The sequence below is a fragment of the Microtus oregoni genome, unplaced genomic scaffold (genome assembly GCF_018167655.1).
Source record: "Microtus oregoni isolate MIOR12 unplaced genomic scaffold, Mior012 000017F_ref0000208, whole genome shotgun sequence".
NCBI classification, from domain to species: domain Eukaryota; kingdom Metazoa; phylum Chordata; class Mammalia; order Rodentia; family Cricetidae; genus Microtus; species Microtus oregoni.
In genome coordinates, this window is record NW_024543076.1 from 22143224 (window position 1) to 22159311 (window position 16088).

Here is a 16088-nt window from a genome sequence, read left to right on the forward strand (position 1 = left end):
TGAGAAAACAGAAGTTTTGAAAGATGGAAAACACTATACAAGCAAAGTGAATGAGATTGTCCAGTCGGTAAAACTAGAAAACAATTATCAGAAGGGGTAGATGATGTAAAAGACATATCCATTAATACAAAGTAAAATAGGAAACGTTACAAAACAGAAGAAATAAAATAAACAAACTCTGCCCCAGGGAGACTGACAGATCTTGGAGGCTCCCCTCTTCCTAATGGGAGAGACACTGGAACTATGGCTTAATACAGGAGCCTCAGACAACTGGCACCAAAATTTCAGAGGCTGACATTATGTTTTTGTTTATTTACTCTGAGACAAGGTCTATGCAACACGGAATGGCCTTACACTAACTGCATAGCTGAGGGTTGCCTTCAACATATTGTCCAGATCCACTTCCTGAATGTTGGTATTATAGGCATATGTCAGCATTCCTAATGCATGCACTGAGGACTGAATTCAGAGGTTCATGAGAACACTCCCCAAACTGAGCTAAATTTCCAAATAGTAATAGATACTTTAAAGTAGAAAAGTGGAAGGGATAATGCTTGTTCACAACAGCAGTAGAGGGACGAGGGCTTCCAGAAAGAAACATTTCACAGGTCTTGCCTTGAAAGTCTAATGACCTGAATTCCATTTCTATACCCAAACAGTGAATGAACAGAGCCAACCCCTAAAAGATGTCCTCCGACTTACATACTCTCACTATAGCATTCACTCGCCTGTGTTCACATGTGCACAACTATAACAGCAATAATATTTATCATTTATTAATTAGTATTTTAAAACAACTTAAGAGTCAGAGGTGATGGATGTCTTCAAAGACATAGTGATTTCTGACTTCTCAGTGCAGACGCACATATGAACTCATAGATATTATGACAACATACACAAGACCTCCACAAGGTCAAACCAGATGGAAATCTCAGCATGGAGAAAGGGAGGTGGACACAAAGTCCCATTCCTAGCCACTGGGTGAGGAAGCGATAGCCAATGGAGTAACATGTGTTACATCAACTCTGCTCCAGGACACTCCCCACAAATTGAAAGACGTGGATTTTGGCACTTGGGGATGTTTGTTTATTTTTATTTGTTTGTTTGTTTTTGTTTTCAGAGAGAAAGAGAACATGAAGTTGGGTGGTTAGGAAGGATCTGGGAAAGAATCTGAGAAGAGTTGCATGTAGGGAACAAATATAGTCAAATATAGTCAAAATGTTTGAAATTCTCAAAAAAAATATTATTCATTAGCCTTCCAACATGCTGAGAAAAAGGTCAGAGAAATAACCCCTTTTACAATTAAACAAATAATGCTTTGGAATAATCCTAATTAAGTAAAAACAAATGTATAATGAAAACTGTAGAGCAATGAAGAAGTTGAAAATGATCATAAATGGAAAGATCATGGAGTAAAAAATAATTAATGCTGTGAAATGTCTATGCCTCCAAAGTCAATGTACATAGGCTGTGCAGTTCTCATCAGTCTCAAACCCATTATTCACATAAATAGAAAAAAGTCTCAGACTTCATAAAGAAGTGCAAAGGATTCCCAGATAGCCTAAAGCAATCTCACACCAAAATGACTATGCTGCCTATGCACCTGAAAAAGAATTAATATATAGAATATACAAATAATTAAAATTAAACACCATAACAACCCAATCAATGAATAGGCTAATAAAATGAACAGGCAGTTCTCAAAAGATGAAATAGGCCAATAAGTGTATGTAAAAAAAAAAAGTTCAACCACGCTATTCATTAGTGAATTGTAAATTAAAACTGCATTGAGCCGGGCGGTGGTGGCGCACGCCTTTAATCCCAGCACTCGGGAGGCAGAGGCAGGCGGATCTCTGTGAGTTCGAGACCAGCCTGGTATACAAGAGCTAGTTCCAGGACAGGCTCAAAAACCACAGAGAAACCCTGTCTCGAAAACCCAAAAAAAAAAAAAAAAAAAAAACTGCATTGAGGTTTCTTTTCACCCAGTCAGAATGCCAACCCTTTATAAAGGAAATAAGAACAAATGATGATGATGAGGACAAAAGGGAATTCTTACATTTATTGGGAATATAAATTCATTCAGTGACCATAGAATCAGCATATAGCTGCCTTAAACAGCTTAAAGTAGCTCTACTATGTGACCCAGCTGTCCCATGCCTGTATATTTACCCAAAAGAACAAATCAGCAAATCATAGAGGTTTGCCTACAAGTGTTTATTGCAGCACCTAGTAACAAGAACAGAGGTACAGAAGCAACCTAGATACTACAACAGTAGAGGGATAAAGAAAACATGTTATAGAGACAATGGAATTATTTTTCTACAAGAACAGCTATAATTGCAGGAAAATTGATGCAACTGGAAATAACCATAGTCTTTTAGTTTTCTTTTGTTTTTTTTTTCCTGCTGCTGTGATAAACACCATACTCACAAACAACTTATATGCTCTCGTATAAGCCAAAGAAAGAACTTAAGGCAGGAACCAATAGGCAGGAACTGAAACAGAAGTCATGAAGGAACACTGCTAACTGACTTATTTTCTGGCTCATATTTGGCATGCTTTATTAAGCAACACAGAAATACCTGCTCAGGACTGGTAAAGCCCATAGTGGGCTGTACTCTGCCACATCAATAATTAATCAAGAAAATTTCCAGAGGTCAATATGATGGAGGCAAAACCTCTTCCCAAATAACTCTAGTTTGTGCCAAGTAGACAAAAAAGCACACATTAAGAAAATTAAGACAGTTGCAGAAATACAAGAACGTGTTTTCTTTCATTTAAGTTGGTATGTATATATGAAGTGAAAGTGGAGAGAAACTGTCTAGAGGAACCAAAAGGAACGGATGGAAGGTGTCAGGGAGAGAGAAGGGTGGTAGAAAATAGGAAGCATATACTTTCATCTACTTGCATGAAAAAGTCCTTTTGTAACACACTGCAGTATACAATAAATATAAACAATAAAGTTTTCAAATATAAAAGTGTTTTTAAATAGGTAAAAATTGATCAGATATTTTATTTAAGAAGATATATGAGCAAAATAACAGACACACAAAAATAGGCTAAATGTAGACAGTTTTTTCTTTGGGCCACCAGCTTGCAAAAAAAATGACACTGAGACTTTTTATTAATCATAAAAGTTTGGCCTTACCTTAGGCTTGTTCTTAACTAGATCTCACAACTTAAATTAATCCACATCTTTTATATGGCTCAGTTACCTTTACTCTGTACTGCCCATCCTGCTTCCTTTGGCTGGTGACTCTGCCTTCTTCCAAGCATTCATTCTCTGCCTGTAAGTCCCGCCCATATCTCCTGTGTAGCTACTGGTCATTTGACCTTTTATCATAGCAATCACAGCACTATATCTTCACTGTGTACAAATACACCACAGCAGCTAAATACTATTATTCATCAGGGAAAAAAACAAATCATAATAAGAGACTACCTTTTCTCAAATTCAAGGAAGTTATAAACAAATGTAGAGGGAAGCCAAGGACACTTTGAAATCGGCAGTTTGTTACATCTCATTTATACACCAGTTAAACTGTTTCAAAGTTGTAAAGAAAAGGAGCTAGAAAACTTGCTAGTCAACAAAGTTCCTAGTATCTTCATACACAATCCTAGACTGTCTGAGATGCCAGTGTCCTGATGCCTCATTTCACACAGTGAGCTTTGTGGAATCCTCAGTAGGAAAGCACACTTGGGAGCTTTAGTTAGATTCATCTCAACTGCTCTCCACCTCACTGAATCTGTTTTTCTCAACTATACAATCAGGCAGACAGAAGTATTTCCTTTGGTCCATTTGGAAAGATTAAAGGTGAGACATCTGTGAAGCATGTAACCAGCACACAGCCTGATATCAGAAACAATGGTTATCACTCAAATGCTAGAACTGGGAAATGAAGTGGTTTGGCCAAGATCATAGCTATTTTATAGCAATACTAGAGGGTTGTGTCTGCCTTCTAGGCTTGTTCCTTTTTCTCCATGAGTTGTGATCCTTCCACAGTGTTTACAACACCAGACATCCTGCTTAATGACAGAAATAAAATCAAGAGTAACCCATAAAGTATAGTCCCAAATTATTCCAGCTGTAGTAGCAAGGAGCCTTAGAGCCACAGTGCAAAATTCTGTACTGCCAAAAACCTGGGGAGCCAATAACACTGTATTCGGGCACTAAACACAACACAGATTGCAACTGGGATTCAGGTGAATATAAGACCCCAGGGGCTATTATATCACTGTTATGAATTCTTTTTTTTTTACTGTTATGAATTCTTGATCTAAAGTCCAAGAACCTTAAAGGACCCAAGTACAATACATTAGAATTTCATAACCCCCTCAAATTATGAGGAAACATTTATGTATGTCTATTTTCTAGTCTTTTTCAAATTCTTAAATAGATAAATGACTCCCTTAAAATACTAAGAACAGTTGTTATCAGTAGTAAGCTGATTTTAGAGACAGAAATAAGTGAAAAAAAAATCTTAATTAGGAAGAAAACCTGTGGGACTGTAACTTGAATGGAAAGTTGGAATACTTTCTGTTGATTACATGTACAATGGAATCAAGAAGCAGCTCTACCACAGGGGACTCTCAAATAACTGTTCTGGTGGTTTGAGTGAAAACGGTCCATAGGCTCATAGATATGAATACTTGCCCACCAGAGAGCGACAATATTTGAAAGGATTAGGGGGTATGATCTTGTTGGAGGAAGTGTGTTTGTGTGTCACTGTGGGTGGGTTCTGAGGTTTCAGTAAGTCCATACCAATCTCGTTTATGGATCCAGATATAGAACTCTCAGCTATGTCTTCAGCACCATGTCTGCCTGCATGACACTATGCTTCCAACCCTGATAACAGACAAAACCTATGAAACTGTAAGGAAGCCTCCAATTAAATGCTTTCTTTGATAAGAGTTGCCTTGGTCATGGTATCCCTTCACAGTAATAAAATACTAACTAAACAAAACTGGGCTAGCAGTTTGGTTTGGCTTTCAAAGTAAGCAGATAATGACATAAATAAAAAATAAAACCATTTAACTTTTTTATTGTTCTAGCACTCTAACCCTTTATAAAATCTTAATAAAATCTGTTTGCAATGACCAAAGTTCGTGTTAAAAGATATCAATGATTCTGGGGAACATTGGTCATCTTTAGTCTAAAGTGTGCTTCAAGCGTTTTAGGCATCAAGGAAATTTTTTTTTCTAAGTATCTAATGCTTGTATAATGTGAATTCTTCATGGGGGAAGAAAGGAAAACATCAACTATATTTTTATATTTAGGTTTTGCCGGAAAATGAAAGCTTCAAATCCTTTTACAGAGAACAAATGAAAGATTAATGATTAATGTACAGCCAGAATATGCAAAGATTGAAATATAAACCCAGCGAATGAAATGTGGTGTGGTACAAAAAGCAGTAAGGGGAAACAGATGAAGATTGAGCTGGCTCAGAGAGAAATATTGAGTGGGTTTGCTCAGTTGTTTCTTTCTACCTTTCTTTTTTTCTTTTCTTCCTTTTCTTTTAATTGTAAGCTTTCACTTGAACATGGGGGGACGCTTAAAAGTTATGAAAGTCAGAGGAAAAAAAGAATCTACAAATACTTGGGTTCTTTTACAGCGTTTCCTTGCACTATGGAGGAAGAAAAGGAGGAAAGAAAGGAAGGCCGGGTTAGGGAAAGGAGGGAGGAGAGGGGAGAGGAGGGGCGGAGCAGACAGGGGGTGGGAGAGAGGGAGAGAGAGACTGTTTAGCCCAGCTCTCTGATCAGCACTTTGCTATCCAGGTCCCAGAACTTCCCGTTTTCTTCCCACCCCCTTTGCTCCCATTCATACCATTACTCGTCTTTAAAACTCATCCCCGCTCCCCTCTAATATTTGTGTATACTTTTCCCTCCTTTTAACTAAGCCCCTTTGAATTGCCTCCTTTTGTGTGTCTCCCGGCGGGGGCAAGGTCTTTGCTCTCCTCTTTGGCCCGGTTTACTGGGGCTTGGGGCTTCACTGGGAGCTCTCTGGAGAATTGTGCAAATTGCACCAGGGCTTTGGTTGGAAGAGCCACTCCGGAGGCCCCGTGCTGTGCCTAAGTGCATCAAGGCCATGTCAACTCCTTGATGCTGCCTCACGCTGTGATCCTCCTTCGCACTGTGTCATATGTCAGGATGGGCTTTCCCCACAATGCTTTCTTTAGTTCACTGTCAGAGGGAAAGGAACAAATACTGTGCTCCTGTGGCAGACAGACATGCTACCTGCAAGGCTTCAGAGCTGGACCCATTTCCCTCCTTCACAGTGAATTCCCTCAGCCAATCTTGTCTTTTCCTCCCCAGTTTTCTCGCTGCTTCCCTTTCACTTCCCCTCCCCTGAGCAGCTCCTTTGTAAAATGCTTTTGCCAGGTCAGAGCATTCACCCAACAGGAAAATTTGTAATCTATATATGTCAGTGAATTCACTGATCAACATTTTTATGCTAAATGTATTTGCAAACAAAATAATGACATTAGGTACTCCATGTTTTCTGTAAAAAGCTTAGTCATGAAATATTCTGAAAATTTGAAGACCACAAAAGCTTCCATAGGAATAAACCACTACAAAGTCATCTCTGAATCTGTGAAAATGTCTATTCTAATTACCAATGCACTTAATTATCAACTTACTATTTTTTAAATGAGCATAAAAGCACTCCACCTGCTATTTAAAACAATCAAGTGCCAATTTTGTTGTCTTTAATTCTTCCTGAAAAAAGAAAGCAGTCTTTCCCCTAGTGATCACATTTACTACCTGGCTACAAGCAATCTGTTTTATCCACACCATACAAAGGTGAGTATAAAAGCGGAAAACTACGGGGACATGGGAAGAGGAAAGAAAGACCCTTGTCCTGCAGTCTGACTAAAGCCTCTCTCCACAGAGAAATCTCCAGCGCTACTAACATTTGCTGTGAAGGCTGTCAATACACAGGTGATGCTTCTTTCACATAGGGATACTTTATTTTAAAATAGCAGTGGCCCCAACTTGAGATGAAAATGTATGTAACAGTGGGCAAGGCTTCATTCTTTTCTTCAGGCATTTCCTAGGAATGTCCGGCAGATCTGGTAATTTTATTAACAGCAAAAATATCCTGTTTTCATACCACTGCATCTCTGCAACTGAGACACCAACCTCATCAGCGGTGATCTTTTCAGGTGAGCTCTTTAGGTCCCTTAGCCATCCTTTAAAGAAAACAGCTCCAAACCCCACCAAAACCCTATCTGTGACTATTATAGACAAAGTGTGACTCCTTTTTGGGAAGTCCCCTTTTCTTCTGAGCACCGTTCTTGCTCTGAACGCTTGCCCTTAAAATTGTCTTTAATGCCTGGATAAACCCCTCTTCTGCATCCTACTGCTTGGGACGGCGATTCTTCTCTGAATCAAAGCCATGACCCTGGTTTGGCCCTAAAAGATGAAAGGAACTCCTCCAGTTGTTAAAGATGTCAGCACAGAACTAGTGTCCCGCTTCTGTGTCTCACACCACTAACGCTCAACCACAGACTGTGTGAATCTTAGACGTGACAGGCCAGCTTCCTATGCCCTTCCCTTCTCATAGACTACAGGTGGGCAAATGGAAGCAACTTGTAAATCCTTACAACATGTGTAGTCGGTGAAAAATCTTCCTACCTCTACACATCCCTTGACTCTCACACAATGTAAAACATAAAAATATCCAACATGAAAGACGGAATAGAAAGATCAATTGCCAGAGGTTAGGAAGGACCTAAGTGAGAGCAGCATCTTCTGTATGTGATAGAAGCACTTCACTCCGAAACTGACCACAACTGCGGTCAGGAAGAACAGTATTGGTACCCTATGGCTTCTGAGGGAGAAAGAAAGTTTTCCTTAAGAGTGTGATCCAGTGAATGGTCCCATACCCAGTAGTAGATGAACAATACAAATTGGACTTGGTGGATTGCTTTCAAAAGAAAAAAAAAGAAGAGGCAAAGCTGAGAAGTTTGAGGGAGTTCAAAGATGCATCTGGGAGGAGTTGGGGGAGCAGCGCAGGGAGCGAAAAATGATCAAGACATATTACATGGGATATCACACATATAAGATGAAAAATAAAAAGATCAAATGGGATATTAGTTATATGGGAGGTAGCAGAGAGCGCTGAGCACACCTGCTGAAGAGCGCCACCAGGAAACTGAAAGCAATTCATGATCTCAGGCCAATCCAATACCTGGCAATTCAGAAGATGCATGTTAAAGATGGTTGCTTAACATATTAAGGGTGTGAAATCCATTCCCTAGACCCCCATTCTAAGCGGATTTCTGCAAAGATTTAGAATGAGTCAATTATATCCAGAACCTTTATCCAGAGAGTTCCTGGACATAAAAGCCACTCATAAAACTGCAAGTGGTGTTCTTCCTGCCAGTGGAGGGAGACAGGACAAAATACAAACACTATCTAGATACAAGCTACACTTTTCTATTTGTAAAATATGTAAATGAAGTGTGTATAATTTTATATATGTATATATATTTTTATATGTGTACATTAATGTACATGGGAATGACTTCCTAGCAAAATATAGGCAGATCGTGTATTACCGTCATACCGAACAGAGCATGGAAATGCTGGCAAAGGTTAAAATAAAACAATTTGCCTTTGCAGGTTGTGCTGACTGCATGATTCTGAAGGAGGTTTTACCATAAAGTATTCTACATTAAGTCATTTAGATATTTACACTATGTTCAAATTGAAAATTGATATTTCCCTGTAAAATGAGGCACTAACTTCACATGAGCCCCACTCTGGGAAGTTTGCCTTCTTCTTTGCTCTTTCTGTCTCATCGGTCTCAATGTCAACAATGAGTGGCTATTGCTATAACATGCATTCTTTTTTATTTATTTTTTTATTAAAGATTTCTGCCTCCTCCCTGCCACCGCCTCCCATTTCCCTCCCCCTCCCTCATCAAGTCCCCCTCCCTAGTCAGCCCAAAGAGCAATCTGGGTTCCCTGCCCTGTGGGAAGTCCAAGGACCACCCACCTCCATCCAGGTCTAGTAAGGTGAGCATCCAAACTGCCTAGGCTCCCACAAAGCCACTACATGCAGTAGGATCAAAAACCCATTGCCATTGTTCTTGAGTTCTCAGTGGTCCTCATTGTCCGCTATGTTCAGAGAGTCCGGTTTTATCAGACCCAGGCCAGCTGGCCTTGGTGAGTTCCCAACAGAACATCCCCATTGTCTCAGTGTGTGGGTGCACCCCTCACGGTCTTGAGTTCCTTGCTCGTGCTCTCTCTCCTTCTGCTCCTGATTTGGACCTTGAGATTTCAGTCCGGTGCTTCAATGTGGGTCTCTGTCTCTGTCTCCTTTCATCGCCTGATGAAGGTTAATATTCAGGAGGATGCCTATATGTTTTTCTTTGGGTTCACCTTCTTATTTAGCTTCTCTAGGATCACGAATTATAGGCTCAATGTCCTTTATTTATGGTTAGAAACCAAATATGAGTGAGTACATCCCATGTTCATCTTTTTGGGTCTGGCTTACCTCACTCAGGAGAGTGTTTTCGATTTCTGTCCATTTGTATGCTAAATTCAAGAAGTCATTGGTTTTTACTGCTGAGTAGTACTCTAATATGTATATATCCCATACTTTCTTCATCCATTCTTCCATTGAAGGGCATCTCGGTTATTTCCAGGTTCTGGCTATTACAAACAATGCTGCTATGAACATAGTTGAGCATATACTTTTGTTGAATGATAGGGCATCTCTTGGGTATATTCCCAAGAGTGGTATGGCTGGGTCCAGGGGTAGGTTGATCCCAAATATCCTGAGAAACCGCCACACTGCTTTCCAAAGTGGTTGCACAAGTTTGCATTCCCACCAGCAATGGATGAGCATACCCCTTTCTCCTCCTTTCTTATTCTAGTGCAAGTTTTCTTTAAACGCCTCGGTAGAATTTGTCCTGCTGCAGATCTCTCTCTCATTCACTCCCTGTTTCTGTCTCTCACTGTCTCTGTCTCTGTGTCTCTGTCTCTCTCTCTGTATCTCTCTCTGTCTTTGACTCTCTTTCCGTCTCTCTCTCTCTCTCTCTCTCTCTCTCTCTCTCTCTCTTTCTCACACACACACACACACACACACACACACAAGTTACAAGTCCTCCGATTTGTAACAAAATGAACTCTTGTGCAATTATTATATGATTCATGCTTGCTTATTAATAGTTGTGTTTCATCTGCTTCATCATGTTTCTAAATGAGAATACATCACTTTGTTAATAATAAAGATGAGTTCAAGGAACTCTTTAAAAAGGATTGTGTGAAAGCAAACTTAAAAAGTATTCTCAACCATGTTGAGCCAGACTCACTCTGACACTTTTGATATGAACATGACAAGCATCAGGTGAGCTCTGCTGATTTTATTGATTTCTTTTCATTTCATCATATTTGGTTTCTTTTTCCTTTTATTATCAAGTACTTAAGTGCTTTAATTAATAAGCTTTTCCGGGGGTACTTTTAGATTTATGTTAAGTAGAATGTACATGTTCCCACATAATTACTTAAAACTCCTGACTTTCCTATTAGTAACATCTTACATTTGCTTTGATACCTTTATATAATATGAACACATAGTTATGAACTATCTAAATTCAACAGGTTACAGTAGGGTCTTCTCTGTATTGTATTCAATGGACCCAAATGTCCATTTTTTGTTATATCACTGCTATAATTATTTTGTATTATCTTCTCTCTTAACTAAGAAGAATACATTTCATGAAAGGTAACATTCATCTACTTAGCATCAGATTGCAGGAATTCAGTCATCACTACTGTTTCTGTTTCTTTCCACTCCAGACGCCAGTCTGTTCAAAGCCATCCATCTAACTGATGTTTACTGAGCACCTTCCTGCTTTTAAAGAGCGCCTGCCAAGGGCCTGCCTGCTTCCTAAGGCCAAATTTCTCACAGCCTATTTTTTTTCTCATGAACAAAACCCATATCCTTGCTTATGCTTTTCCAGATTTTACCTCACATTCATCTAATCAAGATCTGGGGCAAAAAGCATGATCCAATATGAGAAAATTCTTTTTTTGAGAAACACATATTTTAATATTCTAAGCAAGTCTCAGAAACAAAGAAGCGTGAAAACTTGCTACTGCTAATAAGCTACCAAAACAGCTGAAACATGGAATATAAGAAGCTATTATTCATAATCTTTTCTAGTCAAGGTCTCACTTTCTCTCCGAGGCTGGCCTTAAACTCATAACCTCCTGCTCCAGCCTCCAGGGCACAGAAACTTTAGGCATTTACCACCACTCCCAGCTATGATCATTTTTAATTGGATAAAAATTCATGCAAGTTCTTTTTAAGTAAGTGAAACATTTCAAAAATGTTCCTATAATATCAATGTAATTCACTCTCCTCTATTATGAAAGTGTTTGGCTATAATACATAAAGACTGTACTACCACAATCAGACAGAGGACTCCCATATGCTGCCTGTCTACTGAAACACATACAAATTTTTGGCATAAACTCTGCCATGTTTGTCTATATAGATTTTTATATGCAATTATCAACTTTGGTCTCTCCTGTATCTCCCTGTCTTGATGACAAACCATAAAAATGCCACTTTATAGACAGACACTGCTCATTCATTCCAGGCTGTTCAGACCCCAAATAATCACACAGAAACTATATTATTTGCGATATTGTTTGGCCAATAGCCTAAGCTACATATATATTATATATATATATATATATATATATATATATATATATATATATATATATTTCTAGCTAGTTCTTATATATTAAATTAAGCCATTTCTATTATTTTATATTTTACCCCGTGGCTCGTGGTTGTTCCAGCACATCTACTTTCTGTGGCAGCTACATGGCATCTCTTTGACTCTGACTACTCTCTCTTACTCTCCCTGCTTGGAATTCCCCTTGATCTCCTTAAGTTGTCTTATTGCTGTTGCTAGAACTTCAAGCACTATGTTGAAGAGCATCTTTATCTTCCTCCATTATGTATTACATGCAGTCTGCAACATTCTGACCCATCTGTGCTTCCAAGGTACTTCTGCATTCAACTTGCTTTCAAAATCATACTCAGGGAGACATTTAGTACTATGAGGTATAGACAAGACAAGACTCCATCCACAGCTCTTTTTAGGGCCCCTCAAAAATTTCTTTATTTTTTTTAAAACAATCCTTTTTATTTTATACACCAATTCTCTCTTCCTCCTCTCCCTATTTTTCCCCCACTACAATCTCCATCCACTCTTCTAAGAGGGTGGAGACATTCCATGGGGAATCAACAAAGTCTGCCATGTTACTTGAGGCAGGACCAAGGCCCTCCCCACTGTATCTAGGCTGAACATTCCATAGGGAATGGGCTCCAAAAAGTCAGCTCATGTACTAGGTATTAATATTGGTTCCACTGTCAGTGGCTCTACAAACTGCTCAAGCCACACAACTATCACCCACATTCAGAGAACCTACTTCAGTCCAGCTGTCAGTCTGGAGCCAAGGGTCAACTGTTTCTATGGGTCTCCCCATGATGATTTTGACACTTTCGCTCATATTATTGTTCCTTCCCTGTTATGAGTGAACTCCAGGAGCTTGGTCCAGTACTTAGCTGTAGATCTCTGCATCTGCTTCCATCAGTTGTGGATGAAGGTTTTATGATAACAATTAAGGTAGTCATCAATGTGATTACAGGGAAGGTCAGTTCCGGCACCCTCTCCACTATCTCTTAGGATCTTAGCTGGGGTCATCCTTGTGGCTCCCTGAGGGCCCCAAAAATTTTATTGCCATTTGCATTTAGACAAAATCCATGTCCAAATAGCAAGTGCAGGCACCATGCTTACCATCAGTGCTTTCCACATTATATTCATCTCTAGTCAGCTCCACTTGGCCTTCATAGATCTTGTCCATCCCAAACCTACCGAGAAGCGTGTAGGCCAGTAAAATAGCTGCAGCAGAACTGGTCATACCAACTTTTACATAGTATTTTGGCAGTTCATGTGCATACACTGTGCATACCATCATAGCCCCTTCTGTACAAACATATGCAATCTGGCAAATGATCTCTGTTAGTTACCAGAATTCTCATCCTATACTTGGGTGTGTTGTACTTACTTCTGTCCAGTATCACCAATCATTTCCAATCATAGTAGTCAGTTTTATCCCCTTGCCATCTTCTCTATCTCACTTGATTTATTTTAACATCAGCCTTTCACCAACTCCAGTCTGTGGAACAGAAACCCACAATAGCGTCTCCACATAGACCTAGCGCCTAAGGTGGAAAAGCTAGCCCTCTTCCTTAGGATGTGAGTAAAGAAAAAATTCAACTGTTTTGTGGAAGGTGTTGATGCTGGCAACAGGAAAGATTTATCAATAGGCTTATTACAAAGATGAATTGAGTATCAACCATGACATTTTAACAATCTGGACAACAAGAGGGAAAGAAAGAGTGACAGAGAGAGAGAGAGAGAGAGAGAGAGAGAGGAGGGAGGGAGTGATACGGGAGGAAGGGAGGGAGAGAAAAAGGAGATAAGACAAAGAGACAGATAAAAAGAGACAGAAAGGACCAAGAAAGACAGACAGACAGGGGCAGAGTTGGCAGGCAACTGACTGACTCTATCTTGCCAGGCCAGGAAGATTAAATGTTTACGGTCATCCTCTTCTACATAGCAAGTTCAAGTCACCTTGTGCTACAAAAGAATCTGACTCAAAGAAAAATCAAGTAAGAGAAAAGAAATCTACTTTATCTACTTGCATAAAGTCCAAATGTTATCCAGCATTTATAGTTCTCCATGTTTCTGTCATATTAAAATAGCAAACTGGACCACTGCTGTGGTTTAATTCTGTCTCACACTACTGACCTCATTCCTCTGATAATAAACCAGAACAGATCCTCCTGAGCTTGCCCACTAAGGTTCACTAGAACACATACAACAGACTTTGGATGTCCTGTTACATTCCTAAATTTCCCACACTGGCATCCTCGAGTCACAGTTGTAAAAGAGAAGTGCTACTTCAGTTTCTTAAGAGCTGTGATGGCATAAAACCTCGGGGTTTTACAAGACGGCTTGAAACACATCCAACACATGTGAGGTTTTGCTAAAGCTAATAAAAGGATTTTATTTTAAGTCCTTCATGGCTATTTTACCTAGATTTTATTCAGGAAAACTTCAAGATAATAGTATTATATATACATATTAGATAGGTAGATAGATAGATAGATAGATAGATAGATAGATAGACAGACAGATAGATGAACGATGACAGATAGATGATAGATTAGACAATGGAAAGATGATTGATAATACATGATAGAGAGATTGTAGATAAATATAAATAGATGATAGACAAATAGATTAGAGATGACATAAATGTATGAGTACATGCAAGGAACATAGATATGTGATAGATATATTCACATACATATGTATGCATATTATGTGAATTAATACTGTTCATGTGTCATACTTACTTTTGCAGATATAAAACACCAATTCTCTGTTTCGTTTTTGCAACTGAGGACCAGGACTATCCAAAAGCTCTTTTTAGCATTCTTGCCTGGTCAATACAAATTCCATACTTATATTTAAAAACAATTTAGCATAAGAAAAAAGAAAATGCCTCTCTGCCCACTCTTGAGATTAGAGTGGCAAAGGATGAAAAGGTATGATAGCATTCTGGTTTTTGAGAGATTGTCTATTAGAATGTCTACTTACTTTCTCTTCTGGGGAAGTGCACTTGAAAAGTGAAATGCGAAACCCTACCCCAGTGTGAGATTAAAAGCAGAGGGAGGTTTTCCTTTAACTAAAAGAGATCTACACAGAGAGAGCAAGTAATGATGAGCTTTTGAAAATGATAAGATTGTAGCAATCCGATTCACTGCAAGAAACTGGCAAATTGTAAAAGCACCATACACCGGAAGGAGCTGCAGCAAGGCTCTAATTTTGCAGGCTCTCCTGCCTTAGGAAATGGAAGAGGTAAGGGCAGCAGAAATATCTTCCTTCTTTTGGAGCCCAGCACACCTTCTAAATCACGGGGGGCGGGGGTTGCAGAGGATAATGGCCATGGAGTGCAGGTCAGGTAAGAGACTATACTCTCTCCTGTCGCTGCTGTGCAGACACAAATCCTGGGGCTTTTATTGAATATAGCAACTGCTGGCTTGTTATGATCATTAGCAGATGTTGCAGAAGTGACTTCCATCATTGACTAGATGGCTCCCTGGGGAATGAGTTTCAATTTCTAGGGCTCAGGCAGAGAGGTACCAATTTTATGGGGTGGGGAGGGGGACTTCTTCATACGCAAGCAAAACTTTGAGGTCTTTCAAAGTTAATTGCAAATATCTGGAAACAACTCTTGACACCTACAAACCAGAGCCTTGTACTGAATTAAAAGACTTGTTTCCTTATAACCGAAGAACATGAAAATAAAACCCTAATAACTAAACAAGGAAATATCAAAATGTTAAATATATGTCTTGCAGGTCTGTTTAAGCATCAACTCCACAAGCTTTTGTTATTTATTTGAGATTAGAGGTTGTAATCGTGAAAGAACTTGGCGTTAGAAAATGTAAGAAAAAAATGATCTCCTTATTCTGGTTGCACATGATTCTTCTTCCATGGAACTGGTGAGGCAGTCCACTCTTCCACCCTTTGCTACCAGGGCAGTGTATGTGGCTGAAGAGTCATTCCCTACTCTTCCATCTTGGATCTTCTTCCTGTATGATCTTTACTGTGCTCCATGATTGGTACCTTTTCCTGTCCTGCATACTTTGCCTCCAATCTGTAGTTTGGCCACTTATTCTTCAAGTCCAAGCTGACTTCTCTAGGAACATCTGCTATCCCTGATAGTGACAAAGCCTTGCACCCTCCTGGGAAAGCTGATAGATTACTTTCCTCTTTGATACTATGGCTATGGCCCTTGAGATTATTTTTCTCAAATGCTAGTGTTGCCTATGAGTTCTTTCATTTTCTTTTCAAAGAGAGGACAAACAGAATTAGCTTAAAGTTGGTGGGCTGTAAAGAGACCTTTATACTAAATCTCATACCTCCATTTGTTCTTATCTCACTCACAGCAGTCCACCACACCTTTTAAACTCACTCATCTGTC

The 16088-nt window shown here is 39.3% G+C and overlaps 1 pseudogene; it reads right to left on the minus strand.

The window, feature by feature from the left end:
* Nucleotides 1-11942: 11942 nt before the first annotated feature.
* LOC121458246 lies at nt 11943-15182 on the minus strand (annotated as a pseudogene).
* Between the last annotated feature and the right edge of the window lie 906 nt (nt 15183-16088).